This window comes from Lissotriton vulgaris, chromosome 9 (assembly GCF_964263255.1).
Source record: "Lissotriton vulgaris chromosome 9, aLisVul1.2, whole genome shotgun sequence".
NCBI lineage: Eukaryota > Metazoa > Chordata > Amphibia > Caudata > Salamandridae > Lissotriton > Lissotriton vulgaris.
In genome coordinates, this window is record NC_141697.1 from 247,648,570 (window position 1) to 247,673,348 (window position 24,779).

The 24,779-nt window shown below is 44.6% G+C and overlaps 1 protein-coding gene across 2 annotated transcripts in view; it reads left to right on the forward strand.

Annotated features, from left to right (window-relative positions):
* Window positions 1-19,627, forward strand: part of MAPK1IP1L (mitogen-activated protein kinase 1 interacting protein 1 like) — a 212,427-nt gene extending 192,800 nt beyond the window's left edge. For both annotated transcript variants that reach the window (XM_086937438.1, XM_086937439.1), the window contains exon 5: window positions 19,163-19,627. The gene's annotated coding sequence lies outside the window, so the exon portion shown is untranslated. The remainder of the gene's footprint in view (window positions 1-19,162) is intronic.
* The last annotated feature ends 5,152 nt before the right edge of the window (window positions 19,628-24,779 follow it).

The following is a 24,779-nucleotide window of genomic DNA, read 5'->3' on the forward strand; positions in this document are numbered from 1 at the left end:
GCGCCCGGAGCGGAGACGGAGGTAGCTGAAGCCACCATTTTCGGCAGCAGCGGTCAGAGCAGCGGAACCGCGCTGCCACTGTGTAAGTGCGGCGACCCCCCCCCCCTGGCCGATCAGAAAGCCTGGCACAGCGCACCATACCCGAGGGAGTCCCCGCCCAAGAGCCGACAGGGAACGGCGCGGGGCACCCGTCCTCGCAGCGTAAGGGCCCATCTGGGAGCAACCCGGACCCCCCCCCATCGCAATTAGGGGACCGAGCACGGAAAACTCCGGTGAGCCAGGGTCGCTGTAAGCGGTAGCGGACAGGGGCAGAGAGAGTCCTGCAGGGCGGCGCCACTCGGCTGCGTGCCCCATTAAGGAGTCAGTGACCCGGCCGGCCACCACACACCAGATCTTTGGCCCGTGCAGATACGTAAACTCATTGGGACACCTCAAGGGGGCCACAATCCCCCCCATAACCACAGCCGGGGCCCAGGGTAGATCCCCAATCGCTGGCAAAGGACGATAGCTTGGCCCAGGCGGATCCAGGATGGCTGGCAAGGGGCATAAAGGCGGAACAACACAAACACGCCTAGACCGCTTTGCCTATGAAAAACCCGGCTCCCCCTCCCCCTCGCAGGACGCCAAAACACAGGCGAGCAAGACGACCGAAGTGACCGGGGGCAAGAAAGCGACCATTGACGACGTCATGCGGGCCCTTACGCAGGTACAGGCCACGGTGGGGTCGATCTCGGCCGAGATCACACTTATAAGGGCAGACTTCCATAAAATGACAGAGAAAGTGAACAATATGGAAGTTGTGACCAAGTCCCTGGTCGAGGACGTCTCGGAACTCCAGATTAGTATGGAACGCATCTCGAAGGAGAACAGAGAACTACGCGACAAGCTCGATGACCAAGAGGGGCGCTCGAGACGGAACAACATCCGTATTATTGGTGTGCCGGAATCGGAAGACACGAGGGCTATGGACCTATATGTCGAGAACTTGATCAAGGACACTCTGAAGCCCAAAGGACTCTCCGCCTTCTTCACGGTAGAAAGGGCGCACCGGGTACCGGGGGGACGCCACAAGACAGGAGCTAACCCCAGACCGATCATAGCGAGGCTCTTCAACTTCAGGGATCGGGATGCCATACTACAGGCGGCGAGGAACTCACCCCCTATCAAGGTCCAGAACGCGACGCTGGCATTCTTTCCTGACTACACGGCCGAGGTAGCGCGGAGAAGGCGAACCTTCTTTGAGGTTAAAAAAGAACTCAGAGCCAGGGAAATCCCGTACTCGATGCTCTTCCCGGCCAAGCTTCGGGTCGTAGCGGACAACAAGACTTGGTTTTTCGAATCACCGGAGGTGGCGCAAGATTGGCTGGAGGGTTGGAGGGCGGCGGGCCCTCGTCGCTCAAATAGACAGAGTAAACACCGACCAGCAGGCCCCCGACAGGGCTCACAAACCAACGACGAAGATCTAGAGGTGCATTCCCCTTTATCCGACCGTCAGGAGGACGAGGCAAACGGGGATCTGTAAGGCACAGCCATGGTCCGACTGACCGGAACATGATATGAACAGGAAACGCCGCCTTGGACACTGGGCGGAAAGGCCTCCGCAGCTGAAGAGGGGAGCCGCTGACCACGGAGAAACCTTCACCCCAGCGAGCAAGTACTATGTTGAGGGGTGGGATCAGGCACTCTGCTGAGTTGGGGGGGCGGGCAGTTCTGAGTCCGTTGAGCAGGGGGGCAGGGAGGGGGGGAGTTGGGAGTAGAAGGGGGTTTTGGTTGTTAGTTTCTATACAGGGACAGGTTAGCTACGATGGGGCACACGAGTGTATGATGGTATGGTCACAATGCAACACACAGGGGCACTGCACAGACCTCCTGGCCATCCCAGAGCGTAAATTCACAAGCCATGACCCAACACAGGATGGGGGAGGACTCTAATGTAGGGCAGACGTCCCCGCTACTCCTCATGTCCTGGAACGTAAGGGGCCTGGGCGACAAGATTAAACGTGGGCTGGTACTGCAGAGTATAAAGAGGCTGCACCCCGCCCTGGTCCTACTACAAGAAACACATCTCACCGGCACAGCTACGAAGGCCCTAGACAGAAAAGGCTACAGCATGATAGTACACTCTGGGTTCACAAGGGGATCCCGGGGCTCCGGGATACTAATTCATCGCTCATCCAGGTTCATAGCCCAATCAACGGCGACAGACACACAGGGGCGCTTTGCAGCGGTACACGGCCAGTGGGAGGGGAAGCCACTGAACGTGGTCTCGGTCTACATCCCACCAGCACTACACAACATAGCTTTCCCGGAACTGGGGAAATTCTTGTTAGATCTTCCTGAAGGGGAGCTTGTTATGGGGGGAGATTTCAATGCAGTGGCACAAGACTCCCTAGACCGCCACCCAACGCGCATGCGTACACCAGGGCCCTCCAAACTGCATGACTTCATGGAAGCACAGGGTCTAGTGGATGTGTGGAGGCGACTACACCCAGATGATAGGCAATACACATACCATTCAACAGTCCATGATAGCCTGTCGCGGATAGATTACTTCCTGACGTTGGGGGGGGGGTCTCCTCACTTTCACTGACGCCCAAATTAGGCCGAGAGGGATCTCTGACCACTCCCCGCTTACACTGACTCTGTTCAGTCAGAGACAATCCCACAGACGACTTTACCCTATTTACCCGGGTTACCTTAAAGAACCGGGCGTCACTAGGGCCCTGAGGAAAGGCACCCGATCCTACCTTGCAGAAAACGTGGGGACCGTGGAGTCGCCCACTGTTCTGTGGGAGGCGTACAAGACAGTCCTCCGAGGACAGGCGATCTCGGTAATCGCACAGCACAGACGCACACAACGTCAGGAGCTAACAGACCTAGAGGAACAACTAGATAAGGCCACACGAGCCCACGAGGGGAACCCGACTGGAGACACCCAGCACGCACTCCGACTGGCCCAGCAGAGTCACACCGACTTTCTGCGCCGCCGAGTGCGAGACAATATGTCTGCAACTGCGAGCAGGATATACGACATAGGCGACAAGGCGGGGAAGCTTCTGGCATGGTTGGAAAGGGCGCGGGGTGGCCAGCGGGCGATACTACAACTGAGGGACCCTCAGGGTGAGGTACAAACCAGTCCGGCACAAATAGTGGAACTCCTAGCTAACCATTTCCACTCCGTATACTCCCCTGACTATGAGGTCACAAGGGAAATGGTAGAAAACTCCCTTGTGGGAGTACCGGCCCGCACTCTCTCCCCAGACCAACGGGACGAGCTCGACTCCGATCTGACAGAGGAGGAACTACAGGCAGCCATAGCAGCAATACACCCCGGAAGAGCACTGGGCCCCAATGGTGTGCCAATAGAGTGGTACAAACTCATGTCCGAGACACTGTCCGCACCGTTGCTCGATATGTTTCAGGAGTGCCGGGAACGGGGACGGCTCCCCCCTGATCAGCGCACGGCCACGATAGTCGCAATACCTAAGCCCGGTAAACCCCCAGAGGAGTGCGAATCATATCGCCCGATCTCCCTCCTTAACGCCGAGAGTAAAATCCTGGCGAAACTGTTGGCCACCAGGCTACTGCCCCATCTGGCGCACCTTATACATCCTGACCAATCGGGCTTCATGCCACACCGCAGCACGGCGCTGAACCTGCGACGGCTGCATGGGGTATTGGCCCGAGCCCCACAGCTGGAGGAAGCGGCAGCGGTACTGTCGCTCGATGCCAAAATGGCATTTGATATGGTGGAGTGGCGCTATCTCTTTGCTGTCCTGGAGCACATTGGTATCGGCCCAACATTCATATCGTGGGTCAGACTGCTATACACCGAACCTATGGCTAGAGTAACCGCAAACGGTTACATATCAAGGGAGTTCCCGTTGGCAAGGGGCACGAGACAGGGGTGCCCACTCTCGCCACTACTGTTTGCCTTAGTGCTAGAACCCTTGGCCACGATCCTCAGGACCACCCAGCTGCTGAAAGGTATACAATGGGAAGGTGGAGGCGAGGATAGGGTTTCCCTATACGCCGACGACATGCTCGTTTACCTCACGGACCTTACGACCGGTATCCCGGTCCTGCTGGCACTATGTGAAAGCCACGGCACAGCCTCGGGCTATAAACTCAATTGGTCCAAATCAGTGATATATATGGTAAAGGGCGACCTTCCAATACTACCCACAGATTGCCAACTACTCGTGGAACGCGTCACCTTTAAATACCTAGGGATATGGATTACAAGGGAGCACTCGACCTTCCTTGACCGGAATCTTCAGCCCCAGCTGGACAACTTGAAGACTGATGTGCGCCTTTGGAAAAATCTCCCCCTAACACTGCTAGGTAGAGCGGCACTCTTTAAGATGCTGGCGCTCCCTCGCTTCCTTTACGTTCTGGAAAACACGCCGGCGGTGGTTCCCGCGGCGTTCTTCCGTCAAGTCTCGGCCCAACTGTCCACTCTCCTGTGGGGAGACAAACCGGTCCGGGTCGCACAGTTGAAATTGACCAGAGACTGGTATAGCGGTGGGATAGCCCTCCCCAACCTTGAACTGTACTACTGGGCGGCTCATCTCAAGGTGATCAACCAGTGGATCCACACACCGCAGGACGACCCAGCGTACAGGGCGGACAGACGCCAACTAGGCCTGTCCACTCTGCTAGCCCCGCTCTATAATAAAGGGATGGCGAGGAAACTAGAGGGGCCTACCAAACACACTGTTGCCCTATGGCACAAAGCTCAGAGACGGCTGGGATGGGAGGGAGTGATCACCAAGCTCACGCCACTGTGGGACGCCAAGGCCCTCGGTAACCTGCGCAACTCCAAGGGTTTCGACCAATGGGACACTATTGGGATCTCCACGGTGGGCGATCTATGGACCAGGGAGGGTGTGCTCTCCTTCACGACGCTAAGAGAACAATACGACCTTGCAGAGACCGAAACATATAGGTACATACAAATCAGGCACGCACTCCTATCGGTGCTAGAAGCTGGTACGGCGCCTCCGGAGTCGGCTCCGCTAGAGGACCGATTGCTTACAGACTACATGGAGGCCGGGGCAACCTCCCTCACCTATCGGAAAATCATGAATAACCTGCCGGATCCCCTGGGGAAACTAAAGGAGTATTGGGTGGACGAGGTAGGGGACCTAGATGAGGCAGACTGGAACGCAGCCCTGGCTTCGCCCAGGGAGGCGGGTATTTCCACTCGATTCCGACTGATCCAGTTCAAAGTACTACACAGGGTCTACTACACACGCACGACGCTGTATAAAATACACAGAGCAGAACACCCACACTGCCTGAGAAGTTGCGGGGAGGAGGGTACACTATACCACACCATATGGACGTGTCCACATATACAGGATTACTGGCGGCGAGTCACACGCACGATCGGTCAGACTCTCCAGAACCCATTTACACCAGATCCCAGGATCTGTCTCCTGAACGTCTGGGGCCCAACAGACCTTTCGTTGCATGCAAAGAGGTGGGTGGTCATAGGGGTAATGCTAGCGAAACGTGACATCGCGAAGAACTGGGGGGCACAGGAAACACCGACACTGGCGCAATGGTGCAGAAATATGGATGTGCTTATGCTAACTGAGCGGGCTGTGTACCAACAGCGACATAATCCTCGGAAATGGAACGGGATTTGGTCACCCTGGAACAAATATAGGGGAGACCTCTGTGAACCCCTGCCTGAGGAAGGAGATGGGGATAGCTCAGAGGATGATGAAGGCCTGGATTGACGGGGGGGAGGGGGGAGTGGAATGTGGGGATAGTAAATGCTACAGGACCATGGACACTTGCCCGCAGATGACCTTACTGGAATGTATACTTGAACCGAGACCTGATTGTTGCATCTAGACATTCTAATGTTGATATAGAACATTGCCAGTTTTTTGACTTAGCCCTGAAAGTAGCAAGTTTGAGTTGGGGGGGGTAAAATATTAAAAAGTTGCTCTACTGACTATGGCAGCTGAATGTTGACGCTGCACTGAAGATCTAATGCACGTTACTGTATACCATGTGACAGCAACAACAAAAATAAAACTATAAAAAAAAAAAAATGTAACTTCATACGAGTTTGCTTGTCCCGAATAGACCTCCTAACCGAATCTAAATCTGCCACTTTCTTGATAGTATTCTCACTCAACCAAGAAGGGAACAAAAGAGAACGATTTTCCCTCCCTCTCAAAAGAGAAAATGGAGATACCCCAGTAACACAATGAGGGGACGTATTATAATGCCACACCTTTTGTTTGAAAAAATCCTCCACTTTGTAATTACATGACACTGCGGTCTGAATGCCTTCTTTAATTACCTTATTCCCCCTCTCAACTAGACCATTGGAAGCTGGAGAATATAATGCCACTTTCAACTGTTTGATATCCAACTCCTTCAAAAACCTACACATTTTTTTTTTTTAGACAAAATGTGTCCCATTGTCGGTGACAATTAATTTAGGGGTCCCTTCCAAATCAAAAATCCTTTTGAGAAAAGATATAGTTGAATCCGGCGATTTCACAAAATCAAAATACATCGACTTTGAAAAATAATCGACCAACAGAATCACATACTTATTCTTCTGCTCCAGGACAGAATACGGACCTGAAAAATCAACACCAACTTTTTCCCAAGCCGGAAACTCAGTCGGGTGCAAAGGAACCTTCATAGTGCGCCAATGTTTGTCAGACATCAAACATCCGGGACAAGAATCAATCAAATTTCTGACCTGAATATCAATTGAAGGCCACCAATAATGTTGTTTAATACACATCACCATTTTCGTCACCCCTAAATGACCTTGGTGTGCCTTATTGATAATTGACTCACGCAGTCTGAAAGGTGGAACACATTTTTCTCCTCTACGAATTATACCATTCTCCACCGAAAGCTCCTCCGCAACTTGTGCAAACCTACGCAAATCTCCACTCAAATCCCTAGGTTCTGTCCAGCAATGAGTAGCATAGTCAATGACTTTCAAAATTACATTGTCCACTGAGGCAGCCTCCTTCCAGTCACTCTCAGAAATAATATCACCCATCTCATTCACAGCATCCACCACAGTAACACACTCCACGTCTTCCACCAGAAAATCTTCTAAATCATCTTTAGTCATAGCCATCCTGGATAAACAATCGGCACAAAAATTCTTGCCTCCCAGAATATGCTTAACCGTAAAAATTAAACTCTTGCAACTTCAACACCAATCTCATGAGTCTCGCTGACATAGAAGCAGAGCTAGATTTATTAAAAATATAAACCAAAGGCTTGTGGTCAGTAACTAACTCAAATTTCCTTCCCCAAATATACATTTTAAATTTGTGAACCGCCCAGGCACATGCTAGAGCCTCTCTCTCTATTGTGCTGTATCTTTGTTCAAAATCCTTGCGCTCTAGTAGCGAACGCGACGGTCTGCCGACCGTTAACTCTGAGTGAGAACAGCACCCAGGCCAGAAATGCTAGCGTCCACTGTAATAATAGAAACAGCATCCTCCCTAAAAGCGTGTATGGCTTTAGCTGAAACAATCATTTTTTTCACCTCACAAACAATTCTGTTTAACTCATCAATCCATACAAAACTGGAACCCTTCTGCAAGAGATATCTTAAGGGTTCAACCAATTGGGAATAAGATTGAACAAACCTAGCATAGTACTCAGCTATGCCGAGGAAAGACTGTAAAGCGTCTATCAGTTGGGGGTTTCGCATCCTCAATAGCCCTGATAACTGAGAACTTGGGAGTGATACCCTGGTCTGAGACTGTATGACCCAAATAATCAATCTTGTTGACAGCAAATTTACATTTATCGCTGCGGACTGTCATATTTCTGGACATTAAGATTGAAAGCACATGTCTTAAAATCCTATTATGCTCATCTAAGGATTTTGCAAAAATTAAAATATCATCAAGATATGCTTGCACCCCTGACATCCCTTCAAATAACAAATCCATGAGTTTCTGAAAAACGCTACTGGCCGAAGCCAACCCGAAGGGAAGTCATAGAAATTTAAAGGCACTAAAAGGGGTGATAAAATATGTAAGTTCTTTACTCTTATGACAATGAAACCTGATGATACGCTGACCTCAGGTCGATCAGCGAGAACCATCTAGCCTCCCCGATGTTCGCCAGAAGCTCATGGATCCTAGGGACTGGGTGACAGTCCACGATAATATTCTTATTCAGGGAGCGCAAATCTGCAATAGCCTAATTTTCCCTGTCTTTTTGCGGGCAACCACGATCGGAGCCACCCATTGTGATGAATTAATAAGCGCTATGATGCCCTGATCACATAAATCATTCAGCATTTTCTTCAATTCCGATCTAACACTCAAGGGAACCGCCCGTACCTTATGTGCAACAGGCTGAGCCCTGGGGTTCAACCTGATTTTGTGCTCGAACCCTTTTACACTTCCAACCACTTCTTTAAAAACCGGTTTGAACTCCGTAAGGATGTCTTGAATAGCTAAAACATTTGTATCCGCACAATCCACTATGGAAACGGGTAAATCATTCTTAATGAATTTAGGCAATTCACCCACCTTAATAGGGTCATCATCCCCAGGAACCAGATATAAACACATCCGAGCAAGATCTTTCCACCCCACGATGTTCTTTCCTTTTTCAGCAACATAAATCTTAGGTAGTTTCCCTCCCAGGGCATTGAACCAAACCTGAAAAATAACCAATCATGTTGATATCCTTTTCACCAAATGCCTTGGGGTTAACAACAGATTTTATCAGCTCAACTCTTCTATTCCATTTTTCATAGAACGTTGAGTCTCTAAGAATTGTGAACCAGAATCTGCCATAACCTGTAATGGAACGTTACCTATAATTGCAGAACATAAAGGACCCTTGATGGAGTCTACATCCCCATTACAATCTAAAGTTACAACAATATTTTTGAAAGAATTTGAGCAAGAATCAACATCAATCCTGCATACTCCTTGGAAATGCCCAATCCGTTTGCAAACAGTACAACGTTTCTTAAGTGCTGGACAGTTCGGAGCATTGCCTATGTGGTCTTTATAACCACATCTGTAACAGAACACAATCTGGTTTAGAACCAAACTGTGTTTTACCTTTAGGGTTGATCGCACAAACAGTTCCTTCCTGATCAGAATCAGAAAAGTCAACCACATTTACTCCTTTTTTTAATTGGTTCCATCACGACCTTACTAGTGAAGGTAGACCGCTCAATACTTAGCTCGTCATCAGCATCGAAAGGGTTAAAGCAAGATCAATTACCTCGCCTAAAGATGGATTTTTACACGCAAGAATCCTTTGTTTAATTTTTCTTGAAGCGAAATTGAACACAAATTGATCTCGTATGAATTTATCTGGTGAAGGTTCAAAGTCACATGTAATGGCTAGAACTCGAAGAGCAGAAATATACTCTTCTACTTTCTCCTCTTCCTTTTGTTTCCTTGCATAAAAATTGTGACGTTCCAGCATATTATTAGGTTCATCACAGAACTGTTTTTTTAGTGTAGCAATGGCTTCAACATAAACATTCCAAGGATTATCTCCACTTTCATCTTGAGAAACCGGAGGAGCAATAGGGGTAATGCTTTTAAAAATTCTCTGAGCAGCCTGACCAAGACATTCAAAAAGAATCACAAACTTGCGTTGAGAAGAATATTCTGAAGCATCAATTGCAATCAAATGATTTTTGAATAAACCAAACCCTTCAGTCCATATAATATCTGGAGTTCCTGGTTTACTAAAAAATGGGGGTGGTTGAGTGATCTGATGCCATTGGTTGTTTGCTATTCTTCCAAATAATGTAATCAATGAAATTATTTAAAACATTTTAGATCACATAGGATTATGAGTCACATAAGATTGTAAAAGAATGCATCACATAAATGTTACCAATAAAAACAAGGCAGTACAATCAAAATGTGCAAATAAATTAACACAACGTGTTGCTCATGTAAAACAGATTAAAATAATCCCTTAATAGCGCGAGTACTTGGCACTAACATAAGACCGGCAGAAATGTGACCCAAAAAGGTCAGAGACCGGCTGCATAAACACATTAGGGAAATTTGGCCGCATTCGTTTTCATATACATTCAGGCCTTAAATTGAAATTTTTCTCCGTGACTTGGTGCGGCAGGAAGAAACAAAACATTTCTGAGAAAGAGACAGCCCTTTTTCTTCAAGTTAAATCGTTTTTTTTTTCACTGTGCGAGGAAGAACTGTGGGCGCAGCTACACTGTGGTAGTAAAGTACTTAGTCTCTAACGTATATTAGTGAAATATGCACATCCCCGCAAGGACTGTACATGTCAACTTGGCAGGGCTAAACAGCTAATAAAACTCTCCAGGTAAAGCCCTTTCTTCTGCCTAATGCAAGTGGCAGGCGGGGGTATTTTTTATACTACTGGGATGAATCTGACAGACTCTCTGACCCTTGGAGGCACTGGGCCAGCGGCTCCCCTTTGCTTGCACTAAATTAATTTGTTGGCAACTTCGTGTGCTGTACAAACTCTATGTTGCCTTCCCCAGCAGTGACTTTGATACTCCTGAATCAAGAAATTGCCGATTAGAGGTAGGGCACACGCTCCACAAGACTGCCCCAAACAGGCTCATATCACTTTACAGGACAATAGGACACCACATGTGTCCGTAAAGAGTAAGGGAGATGAAGTGGGCAGAATAATCCAGATAATCTCGAGTTTGAAAGTGCAAACCTTTTTGTAATTGTTTGCTTTTCAATTCTCCCCAGAATTTAAAAGAACACTAATATTTTTGGGAAAAATGGGTTATTTCTGACATTCAAACTTTGTTGTCCTGGTAACAAAGTGTCACTCAAAGTGTCAGACATAATACTTTGGAATGTCCAGCGAAAACCTGTAATTATCACACATAAATAAACCAGGACCTTAGCAGCTATGACTATGATCCTGTGTGATTTGGCATCTGGAGCCACACCTTGAATGTACAATTGGCTCTACATTCCGCACCACAGGAGATGCAGCGCTTGCCACCTTAGGCACAACCAGACAGGCATCAAGATTGTTGTCAGGAGGAACTTTTTTTTTTTTTAAAGATGCCTGTGCATGGCATTATTCAAGGCATCTAAAGCGAGAGCAGTGCTTTATTTTAAAAAAATCCATTTAAAACATTGTTTTAATTTAATAATTAAATTAAAGCAGATAGCTAAACCTGTGACAACCATGTGCACGGTCTATTTAAATAAATGTGGAAAAATACTAGCTGCAACGTCTTTTTTGCTTGCGACAAAAATAAATACAGATATATACAGATAAAACAACATAAAAATAAATATGGATAAATACAGACGGAAATGGTAAAAAAGTAAATACCATAATACCGGGAGCCCTAATTATTATTGAAAATAAGTTTTTTATTTTTGAATATAAATATATAATAAATACAATAGATACACAATAACTCAAAAGTTCATTCATAAAATAGTAATACTAAAACATGTCAGTAAGTATCAGATCAGACAATATATGGTCACAATACAATTCAAACATGATAAGTTGTAGTAAATTGGAGCATGGCTAGGGAATGTGTTCCTACGCGCGTTTCGGCTATGTGCCTTCATCAGGAAGCCATGTGTTCAAAGACGAATGATGTGACCTGTAAATTGAAGTAAGATTTTATCGAATGCATGTATTAACAATTCGTGTCACATATTGGATAAATAGAGGTCCTACACATTATATACAAATGAAGCATTATTATACTAAAGTACAATCTAAAGATAAAAACATTTGTCGCAAGCCTATCAAGTGGAAATTTAGAGAAAAAGAGGCAGAAATTGCAGTGAAATGGGTAAAAAGCCACCACCTAATGATATCTTAACCTAGAGCCTGACAAAGTGGAGATTACACCCTTGAAGAATGGACAGAATTAGTATAAATATTAGCAATAGCGAAGAGGAAAAAAGAAATACAAATGATGTAAATCCCAAAGGCCAAAGGGACACATAGTAGTGTCAAATATCTGTAATACCTTAAATGATGTCCCACAGAATCAGGCCATCGTAGAGCTGGTCAATAGCTGGTAGAATTGATAAAAAAAGTGTTCTAGGAAGATGTAAAAAAGATAAAAAGTATCACAGAAAGAAAAGATGCATTGAGGCGGACTAAAGTGCTAGCCAGGTAGGGGACATATCCACTATGATAAATTGGCTGTATAGTCAGCGCTTCTAAGGGCCAAAGTGCCAAGGTCTGGATCGCAGCTAGGAAAGAGCGGATGACGAGCAACCAATACCTATATTATGGAGGCGGTCAGTCAGGGCGAGTGGTGCAAAGCCTTGCGGCCTGGTCCCGGTAATCTCTAGATATGGGGAAAACAGAGGGACTGTAAGTGAAGCCCTGGAAGGTTCCCTACTGTCTGTTAGCCGAGGCTAGAAAGGAAATAGAACAAAATATCTCACAAAATAGGATTCTAGAAGCTTACCGCTAAATATTCAGGAGTCTCTACAGAGGTGGAATAAACCGATGCAGAAGTCCGAATTCTATGGACGGAAGGACTGCTCTATGATGCCTGCAACGAGATATGTGGCAAGGGATACTAATGGGAGGCTAATATGACCGACAATTAATTCAAAACATGACAGCCATATATATTCTATGGTGAAAGGTGCTATTTACCTGCGTGATTTTTGTCAACGAGGCTCTTGTCTCTTGTATACCTTCTAGCCCGTGCACCCAATTACCAGGCAATACCCCTGCCCGCATCTTTACTGCAAATAACTTATTAACAAGAGCCTCGTTGACAGGAATATTTTGTGAGATCTTTTGTTCAAAATAGGATTCTAGAAGCTTACCGCTAAATATTCAGGAGTCTCTACAGAGGTGGAATAAACAGATACAGCAGTCCGAATTCTATGGACGGAAGGACTGCTCTATGATGCCTGCAACGAGATATGTGGCAAGGGATATTAATGGGAGGCTAATATGACTAATTCAAAACATGACAGCCATATATATTCTATGGTGAAAGGTGCTATTTACTTGCGTGATTCCGGTCAACGAGGCTCTTGTTAATAAGTAGTTATATACATATAACCGTTTTTTGATTCAAATTGGTAAATAGGAAATGAGGTGAGGCATCTGAAGGTCGCGCCTCACCTCGGGAGTGTATATTGTAATTTTATGTCAAACACCAATTCCGGCACTATTGTTTTGAACATTATAAAGGCAAGGATCCTTTGTGAAAGTGCTTCAAAGGCAAAAGGAGGGTAAATAAGCCGACCATACATTGGAAGGCTATGAAATAAGGATATAAAAACAAACCTGTAATCCAAAGCTGTCGCATTAAGAGAAACCAAAGCGGGAAGACGATCAAATTCTCCAAAAAGGCAATTTACATTAGAATCAATAAGATTATTATAAAGCCTAAAAATCAGTCACATTTTACACATCTATACTTAAGAGCTGTAAACTAAATAAGTCAAAACCACTATGGAAGTAACCGAGTGGTTTACGTATCTTGTGAGCAGCTAACAAAAGAGGAATGCAGCCCTGTGCATTGGATAGTTATACTTGTTCGGTTATATGTCGTTACAACTAATTCAGTTGCAACGCATGCCTTTACCACACATGCGTTACAACGGAATTCGTTTTCTACGCATAACCTTTACTACTAATATTCTTTTACCACGCATAGATTAACAACGTTTTTCGTTGTTAATTTATGCATGGTGAGGGCATATTCTTGTTAAAGGTTACAACGCTCTCCTTTCCCGTCCCCAGCCTCTACTCCTTATAATTACCCCTTCCCTGACACTTTTAAAAAAAAATTACATTTCCCCTTAGCTTTTTAACTCTTCTCCTCTCCATCTTCTTGGTTACGTCCGTTACGTCGGCCGTACGTCGTAAAGAGGAAGCGGAAGTTTAATTCTGTTTTCTCTTTAACGACGCTGATTGCTTGATCTTCGTCACTTCAGGTTAGTTCTTTTTTTGGGGGGGAGCCACCCCCACTCCCCTTTTTTAATCCCACGCTTTTTTAGTTTTTGGGGGGAGACCCCCCCAAACCCCTTTTTTTTTTTTTTTTTTTTTTTTTTCATTTACCACACATACCTTTACTACATATTTCGTAGAAAGATATGCGTGGTAAAGCCTCTCGTTACCACGCATGCAAGGTTTTCGTGGAAACGGCCGCGTTGTAGTGGCAGTTTCCCTCAAAAAACAACTTACAAGTTCCCGCGTGATCCCCCATGGCAATGCGCAATCAAGCAAGCTAATGGGACTCACAAGGCAGAGTGCTGTGACCTCCCACGAGGAAGTCCTTCCTCTGCTGGTATCCTTCTCCTCCAGCATAGCCATGGGTACTGCTCCAAACAGACTGTAACGGCGGCACAGGAGAAGCGCTGCTAGGGAGACGATCGGATCCATATTTAGGTATATTTAAGCATTTTTGTAACTCTGGTACCACCTAGTGCCTGTTTCCGGTAAGCTTTTTAACAATTTAACAAAGAGATGAACAGTTTTTAGACAAAGCTTCATTTCGAGGGTTCTTTACCACTTATCATAGATTTTAAGCTATCTACTGGCCTATTGACCCCCATTTTAAGTTTACTAAACTATTTATTAGCCTAAAGGAGATGAATAACTCTCAGAAACAGGGAGACTCAGACATTTTTGGGGACAATATTAGAAAGTATTTACAGGAGGAACTACAAGCCTCCCTCAAAGAGGCAGTAGATGCCGCTTTGTCTAAAAAAAAAAAAGATCTCCCTCTGGGGACAATTATTTTTCACTATCTAATGAGGATTTACCCTCTACCTCTCTTCCTAAAAAAAAAAAAAAATGGGGGGAAAGTTGCTCATAAAATCAAACGCTTATCTAACGCTTTTGAACCAGCTTATATTACTGGTAGCCCTCGTGCTACAATAGATTCAGGTGCTTTCTGCAGCACAAGAGAGAATGGCCACCTTAATGGGGCACAGAGAAAGGTAGCCCATGGCGCCACAATAAGAATGAGTGACCTTAATGGCACAATAGATGTTGAAACACTATCTCATCAGCTGATAAGGATGTAGACTAATTTATCTTTGACCCACAAGATAAATTCGATCTCCTAGAAGACCTGGATGAGGATTTTGACCAACCCTCTACCTCCAAAGTGTGTTTCACAAGATCATAAGTTTCCTTTTTCAATATGGTAAAGACCCTAGGAAAGGCATAGAGCGGTGCCTGAAACAGTCTCTGGATAAGCTCCTGGATATCGTAGGTCCCCTAACACACACCCTGGACATGACGGAAGATGCCAGGGCTACAAATATCCCCTTAAACTTTGACTTATTAAGAGGCAGGGTGCATGCATGCTCGGCAATGCAAATGCAAACCTCATAATGGAGAGACAGAAGGCTGTCCTGATAAGAATTGACCCCAAGTTAACAGATCTTGCTTCCAAGGAAGACACTAACCACACCAATGGCCTCCTTTCTGGTATAAACTTTCTAAAAAAAATTGGGCAGATACGTTTCAACCTTTTACTGCCTTCAACAAAGCGCAATACAACATGCGTAGAGTCTTTTCCTTACATCCACTTTTTAGAAGGGCTGACAGAAGGGGACCACCTGCCAGCCGTGGATCCTTCAGGTCCCAATTTTCCAACAAAATTCCAACTTCTATCCTCAAAGGGGCAGGACCCCAAGGAACTGTGGAGGAAGAGCAAGAACCTCCACTCAATGGTATCAAGGCGAACACCTCTTCGTCACCGATACTAAAAGTGGGGGGTAGATTAAAACTCTTTACCCAGAATTGGAAATTGATAACTCGCAACCCCGGTGTTTAAGAAACAGTTACCAGCTTCAAAATAGATTTTTGCTAAACACCCCATCAAGTCAGGGAACCGATGGAATGACATTTAGAAAAAGAGAAGATGTCTCTTATAGACGTAGAGGTAACTCAAATGTTAAGCAAGGGTGCTCTAGCGATAGTAGGCAAACAGGACACTACATAGGGTTTTGTAAGTACAATATTTCTGGTAAAGAAAGGACCAGGGTTGGCGTACCGTCATAAATCTGAGATACCTGAACAGATTTTTAACTTGTGAGCATTTCAAAATGGAAAGTATTCCCCTGTTGAGAGACATCCTACAGTCAGCAGATTGGCTAGTAAAACTAGACCTCAAAGACGCCTACTTCACGATTCCCATGGACCAGGACAGCCAAAAATACCTCTGTTTCAGATGGAGGGGCATACTTTACCAATTCCTTTGCCTCCCTTTCGGGCCGTCCTCGGCCCTGTGTTTCACGTAAATACTTAGTCCAGTGGTTGCTCATCTCAGAGAGAGGGAAGTGAGGTTAATGCATTACCTAGACGGCATACTCATCATGTCACAGAACAAGCTAGTGGTACAAAATCATTTACTTATGACTACGAATCTCCTGGACAGCCTGGGTTTCATTATAAATAAGGAGAAGTCAGTTCTGATTCCCACTCAAAAGATAGAATTCCTAGGTTTTTAGATAGACTCTGTCATATCCCACCTGATTTTACATTTCAAGAAAGTGGTAAAAATAAAGAAAGACGTGAAGTCAGTCTTATCCAAGGACTCAATACTAATGGGGGACCTTTCAAGTGTTTTGGGACTCCTTTCGTCCTCCATCCAGGCCATATCTCCTGGTCCCCTACACTACAGAGGTTTACAGAGACTGAAAACCTTAGGTCTAAAATAAGGTCTATGGGATGAAGACTCAATTCCCCTTTCACCAGATTCACAGGAGTATCTGACATGGTGGCTAAAGAACCTCGGTGCGTGGACCGGCAGGGCCATTTTCGGGAATGTGCCAGACTTTATCATAGTCAGATGCAAGCAACACAGGCTGGAGATCCCGTCTAGGAGAATTGGAGACAGGAGGAAGATGGTCTCTGGAGGAAAAGTCTCTTCAAATAAATGATCCTTCAAGGACCCTTCTAAAGAACTCAAACACTCTAGTCCACTTAGGGAACTTCACAGCAGTATCCTAAATAAACAGACTAGGAGGTGCGAAATCTAAGGTACTTTCAGAATTAGCACAACAAATTTAGTATTTATTTTGGGAACACAAGAATATCCTAAGAGCAGAATGTTTTCCAGGGACTCAAAATGTAAGACCAGACTGGAACTCGAGAATTGTGAAGGATTACAGCGATTGGAAGTTACATCCAGAAGTCTTTTCTCTGATTCAGGACCTATGGAGCCCAATTCAGATAGATCTCTTTGCAAGCAGATTACATTTTCAGGTTCCAACCTATTTCAGCAAAAGACTCTTTTCTTCAACCTTGGGGCAAGAACATAGCCTATGCATTTCCCCTTTTCTCCTTAATCCGGAGAGTCCTCTGGAAGGTGAGTAGAGTCAGGCAATATCATTCTCGTGACCCACTTCTGGAAATCCCAGGTGTGGTTCCCCAGAGTGATGTAACTGGCTGTAGACATCCCTAGTCATCTAGTTCCAGCATCCCAGGGCCTGCTTCAAGAACCAGATGGAGAAACCCTTTGGTTTTAGAGGGGGGAAAAAAACCTTCTTGTCTGGAGTATTTCAGGGGACCTAATAGATATTCAGACCTTTCATCAGAAGCGGAGAACTTATTGGATGAATCCTGAGCTCCAGGTAGAGATATAAATGTGTGTGGAAAAAATGGTGTACTTGGTGTTTGGAGAGGCGTTTGTATCATGTGGAGGTCCCTGTTCAACAGATTGCAAACAATTTAGCAACCCTTTTCAACTCTGGTCTCTCTTATAGGACCATTAACTGTTACAGATCCGCTATTTCATCTGGGCATGCTTTAGTGAATAATTTAGCAATAGCTATTTCTCTTATCATTTGAGTAATGAAAGGGCTAAGACTTAAAAGACCCCCTAAAGCGCGTTATGATTCCTTGTGAGATGTTAGTCTAATTTTCAAAGTTTTTGTTTCTTGGCAAGATAATACATTCTTATCTCTTAAACACATTTTGTTAAAATTGGCAACTTTACTTTGCCTAGTTTCTTTCAAACGAATTTCAGATATAAAGGTTCTTGAGGTATCTATCAGATTTTATTCTGAGAGCGTACATTTCGACATTTGTAAGAGAACCAAGACTGTCTGACTCTGTTTTCTATCCCTTATTCAACGAGTATGAAAAATTGTGTGTGGTAAGATGCATGAAAGTTTATGATGACAAAATTGCACAATTAAGGGATAATGAAGTTGATCAACTGCTTTTATCTTACGTTAAACCCCATAAACAAGTCTCTTCAGCAACTTTAGCTAGATGAATATGTACCATAATGAGGGACGCTGCTATAGATTTATCTAGATTTGGGGCCCACTCATCTAGAGGGGGAATGTCTGGTAAGCTTTCCTGGTCAGGTGGATCTCTTTTAGAAATTCTTAGAACAGCTGATTGGTCTAACGCAAACACCTTTGCCAAATTTTACTTAAGATCAATTGAGCATGTTAGCTCTCAGCAGCTTTGAATATGCATAATGGTAGTCGCAGGTCTTGTAATGAAATGATGATTCTCCTATTATGCAGAGCGAATATTGATTTCATTAAAGACAAACTGAGGCTAACATTATTCCACCCTGCTCACCCAAAATATGAGGATAGAAGGGATAGAACGGTTTATTTGAGTTTGTAAATCTTGCTAAATCTGTAAGATTAGAACATGCTTATCGCACACTGCCTTTCGTCCTATTATATAATCTTTCTCTTATTTCAGGTAATTACACCTAGGATTGGGATATGCAATAACATGTTTTTTTCAAAACTTAATTTACTTGGCACCAGAGATGGATTCCCTTTATCCTTGTTTGTTCACAATTTAAAGAGGAAGGCAGCTCTGTGCATTGGAAAGTTATACTTGTTCACAACCATTCTATATGTTTATGATGTATTAATGTTTTTTAAAGGGCTGCATGTTTGAGCAACAAATAAAAATACATGCATAATGGTAGCCTCCGTTTATCTTTAATGAAATAAAGATTCTCTATTTGGTAGTGTGCACTTTTCAGCGCTCTGAGTCCAAATTTGAGGGAGTTTTTTTTTTTTTAACATTACTGCATGTATGAATTCATCTACCACATGTTGTTCTGAGTGACGTGTTACCAAATTAATACAGAGAAACATTATTGAAATTAGGTTTATCTTTTCACAGCTCTGTTTAACCTAAATACTAAAAGATTTGTTTTCTCTTTCAGATTTGCTTTTTTGTGAAATTGGAATTTGCTTCACTGTAGCAGTAACAGTCATTTTTGGTGCTCTTTGTATACCCTAAACGTTTTCCACCAATTGGAGTATGCCAAATGTGAATATTTTTCAAGTTATAACTGCAGCATTCTGCTACTTTTAAACCCTAAAGTGCTTCTTTTGACATCTGACGTGTATTTCTACTGCATCACAAATCGCCAAAATAGCTATTATGGTTGGTCTTGCTTTGAGATTGGCATAATGCATTTGTAATATATTGTGTAGAAAGTCGCGTGTTATAAAATATAATTTTATGACTTGTTGACACTATTTTTATTACTAAAAACAATAAATGTATTATTTGCTGTACTTAATCATCTGTAGTGGCAGGCTCTAAATACAAAGTATATTAACATTTGAAAAACTTTGTGGTTTACGTTTGTATAATAAAAATGAAATTAAATATTTTCATGAAAGCTTTTGATGTTTATGGATGTTTTTAATTATTCTTTTTGTAACCGTCCTCTCTTACCTTTGCCATCATGTGATCACTCATCCATAAGCACACTGATATTGGATCTCCTTCCAAGCAAATTTACTCATCAGAGAGACCTAGTTTGTCTAGTCATATTTTGCTGAGTGAATACAAGCTACCTTCAGTGGTGCCTTCTCAGTATGCAGCTCGCTAACCACTACAAAAGGTGCTGTCAAAATTGTGATTCCCATGCCTTCTAAAGACTAATCTCTGCCACACTAATTTAGACTAAGTGATCATTTAGTGAATCATAGTAAATTCAAGGAGGATGTGACCACTTTCTGCCAACTATGGTTGTGACTTATCGGACCTTCAGAAAAGGGCCCGATCATTGGCCTAAGGGGCAGCCGGAGAGGTAGCTAAAGACCACTTGAGTGTAACACATGCTACAGAAGTTATGTGGTCCCTGCTGAAGTGTGTGCGTGTGTCTGTTGAATCACTCTTGAGCAATTGAGAATAGTGGTCTTCTACACTGCAGCAGTTGTACAGAACTATGCTCCCACTTGTGTAGTGATGAGGTGGTGGTGGTGGCGGCAATCCCTTGATGTTGCCATGGTGCTAGTTGGGAGTGGACAAGAGGCATTGGCAGCCTTTAGGCACAAAGAAAGGAGAGCTGAGCCCCATATTTCGATGGGGTATAACCGAGTCTATAGTGAGAACAGCTGTGAATATGGATGTCGAGAGTAGCAGCAGGCTTCTCACTTGACTGCAGATCATGGTCTCTTTTGTGGGGCCTCTTCAGAGGATGCTCCAACATTTGCAGTGGAGTTTAATCGAAGTTATTGCATCCTGATCGATTTCCCTTGAGTTTCTTTGTAAACCATACGGCTATAGAGTCTCATAAAAGTGGTCACCAGGAGCCTGGAGGATGTCTCCGAGGAACAGTACCTCGTGAGCCTGGAAAGAACGTGCTCTGAAAATGATTGAAAATGATGTGACAGTTGAAAGGACAATCTAGAGGGGCTGACCTGCAGAGTTTGGTTGTTGAACAGATACAAGAGGGAGTAGAAGGGAGAGTACATGTTTTAGGGAGCCATTCCGTCACAGCACAAGTGTTGTCCACCTTTAGGGGTCTTGTGATAGTATCTCGAAATTGAAAAAAAAGTTGGAGGGTTTTGACTGTCTGCAGGATGTCTACCTTCCAGCACTCAGAATCCCATTGGACCTACAGCCTGAGTTCATAGTAGGGGAGATGAGCAAAGTGCTCACAGCCACAAGTGGAAAACGTACAGCATCTAGTCAGGTTAATATACAAGCTCCTTGCTAGAAGCTGCAGCGCAGAATCAAATATGGGTAGTAGTGTGATGGTGAATCTGGAGTGGAACTGTATTCTACATGCAGCACTTGCAACTGAAAATAGTACAATTCGTGGACAGTAGCTTTTCCCTGATCTCAGCCCAAATATATTATTCAAGAGGAAGCGATTGCCTGAAGTGCAGTGTCGCCACTCAAATTACTTTCATATTTCACGCTACTAATTCACCACTAATCCTTTATGGGTTTCCGGAGTAGCGTGCTACTCACCAAAAAAAAACGCCCCCCATCAGGGGTAAGAAGCGCTATATAAAGACACACCTTTTTTCCTCTTCTATCCTTCCAAATCCAATAACTGACTAACATATCCACCACTTAAAATGTACTTGCATGTTTCACTATACTAATTAAACACTAATCCTCTATGGGTCCCGGAGTAGTGTGCTACTCGGCGAAAAGCGCTTTGACGACTCGTCGGGGGTAGTAAGCGCTATACAATTGCAATTACAACTCAAATGTAGGGACTTTCTGCAGCTCTGGGTATACCAGTAAAATTGAAGATGTAATATGAATTGAAACAATTTGTTTTAGAGCAGTTTGGGATATCTTTCAGGTGCTCTGGGCCTATGGGGGGGGTCTACATAGTATGGACTTGGGATCAACACTCCAAGTCAGAAGCACCAAATCTAACCAGCTGTGTTTTTTTCTTAAACTTTAACAGTGGTGGAAAATACCTAGTGGAGCGAGTCAGTGGCCTTCTGCAAGGCAGAGGAGTCTGTGTACCGGTACAGAGGTTTCCCTACTGCTTATCCCCCATCGTATTTCTTGCATGCCGGTGCCATGCTACTTGAAAGGCTCCCCTAAGAAGACTGAAGAGCATGCACGTACTCTACAAATCCTGAATTTTTATCTCTAAGCCATTGTTTTTGGTTTGTTTCATGTTTCCCTTTAACCCATATCTCTCAGGCTCTATTGCTACTAAATTAATTCAACAAAATAGAGGGGGGGACCGAGGAGCCAATAAACGTCCAGTGTCCATGCTCCTAAACCAAATCTGTTCACAAAAAGAGGACAAAGTTCCTATACCCGGGTGCAAAAGTCACCCACATATCTGGGTGCAAACAGTCACCCATACATTAAAAACAGGGAAGAATGGGGAAACGTAATCCTAGGTAAAAAGTACCCTTATGGGAGAGGGAAAGAGACATTATACATCCTCTGCTGCCCTCACACGTCCCGGAGGGTGTCATGCTTCATCATCGGGCAAATTGCTCCTGGTAGGGCCGGCGCTGCAATTCCCTACGGGTCCCGCAAAGGGTCACTTTGTCGGAGATCTTTTAGAGGATTAGCTGGATGTTGTATGCGGGTGTGTGGGGAAGGGTAAGGGAGGGAAAATCAATTACGTGCAAACATGATAGTGTAGTAAAATCAAGGGTATGGAATCAGCGACAAGATTGTCTAGGTAACCCTTGGCAGTTAAAGGTACTGGTTAAAAATAACTGACCCCACAAGGCCCACTATGCCTGGGTGTCACTAGTCGAGGTCAACATGTTTCGCGCCTCTATCGCCCGAAGGTCATTGACGCTTCGTCAGGACCAAAAACAAAGTGAAGTGCACGTGAACAAAATACATAAAAGTTAAAATGAGAACCCTCTTATCTCATCCAGGGCGGATCAGGGGACATGTGTCCCCACTATGTGGTTGTAGCTGCTACATAGAAGCTGCTCCTGGATGATACCTAGAAAAAAAGAAAGCAAAGTAAGCCGAATGTGATTGTCAGTAACAACTTGATGCATCACAAAGTGTCACTTATGTGTACACAGCGCTTCAAATAGAAAGGTTACGCGGGCACACAAGACTAGTCCACAGTAGATCGGGGGCTGCTAGTTCAAGGAGCCCTTTGGCTCAAATAACGCATTTAATGGTGTTAAAAGGCAACTAACCTTGGCTGTATGAGGTTGATTAAACGTATAACAACTATTAGGCAGAAATCTGCCAATATTGAAAATTGGTAAAAGTACCAAACCGTGAGGTGGGTAGTTCACATCACAGTGCTTACCAAATACTAGTTTGAGCTCTCCTCCAGTGGTCCTCTAGTACACCTACCCCTGTCCAAATGCAGAGTTTAAATAAATAGACCCCCCCCCACCCCTCCCGATCCATTTATTTAAACTCTGCATTTCGCCGCCTGTGTTTCATTCCCAGCGAGCGTTTGGACAGGGGTAGGTGTACTAGAGGCTACACCCACATTACTTAGTAAGTGCCATTTCAATTAATTCCACCTTACTCCACCGGTACTTTTTCCGTTGTGCTTATGTACCTGGTTTGTGTTTTTTGTTTATTGTTTCCATAGCCCGACTTTTCGCGGGCGTCCATTCCCTTGACCACTGGAGGAGAGCTCAAACTAGTATTTGGTAAGCACTGTGATGTGAACTACCCACCTCACGGTTTGGTACTTTTACCAATTTTCAACATTGGCAGATTTTTGCCCGATAGTTGTTACACGTTTAATTAACCTCATACAGCCAAGGTTAGTTGCCTTTTAACACCATTAAATGCGTTATTTGAGCCAAAGGGCTCCTTGAACTAGCAGCCCCCGATCTACTGTGGACTAGTCTTGTGTGCCCGCGTAACCTTTCTATTTGAAGCGCTGTGTATACATAAGTGACACTTTGTGATGCATCAAGTTGTTACTGACGCTCACATTCGGCTTACTTTGCTTTCTTTTTTTCTAGGTATCATCCAGGAGCAGCTTCTATGTAGCAGCTACAACCACATAGTGGGGACACAGGTCTCCTGATCCGCCCTGGATGAGATAAGAGGGTTCTCATTTTAACTTTTATGTATTTTGTTCACGTGCACTTAACTTTGTTTTTGGTCCTGACGAAGCGCCAATGACCTTCGGGCGATAGAGGCGCGAAACATGTTGACCTCGACTAGTGACACCCAGGCATAGTGGGCCTTGTGGGGTCAGTCATTTTTAAGCAGTACTTTTAACTGCCAAGGGTTACCTAGACAATCTTGTCGCTGCTTCCATACCCTTGGTTTTACTACACTATCATGTTTGCACATAATTGATTTACCTTCCCTTACCCTTCCCCACACACCCGCATGCAACATCCGGCTAATCCTCTGAAAGATCTCCGACAAAGTGACCCTTCGGGGGACCCGTAGGGAATTGCAGCGCCGGCCCTACCAGGAGCAAATTGCCCGATGATGAAGCATGACACCCTCCGGGGTGTGTGAGGGCAGCAGAGGATGTATAATGTCTTTCCCTCTCCCATCAGGGTACTTTTTACCTAGGGTTACTTTTCCCCATTCTTCCCTGTTTTTAATGTATGGGTGACTGTTTGCACCCAGATACGTGGGTGACTTTTGCACCCGGGTATAGGAACTTTGTCCTCTATTTATGAACATCCATTGCTACTAAGCCTTTGTTCTTCTCTTTTTATTTTATTTTTTATTTTTACAAAAGACATTTAGAAGATTCTCCTTGCTCGTTTGTTTAATTGAACTTATTTTATTGTCTGAATAATGCCTATAAGGATGCTCTGGTATTTATTCCTCGATTGAGTCTGTTAATTATTTCGAGGCTCCAGAATCTGTGTGCTACACCACCCCTCTCTGAGATTGTGTGTTCTTGATGCATACTTTGACGTTGGAGCTTCTGTGCTGCCTGCCCTCGCCCGAGCTGGTTTGTTACATATTTACCCTAAAGCCTTGGAACCATCTGCTGCTTGTATTCTCTCTGGGTACTATATGGCAGTGCGCACCTTGTCTAACCGAGCCATGTATGTAGCAGTCTGCCATAAAGTTCTTCTCAAGCCTCGACCTTTAAG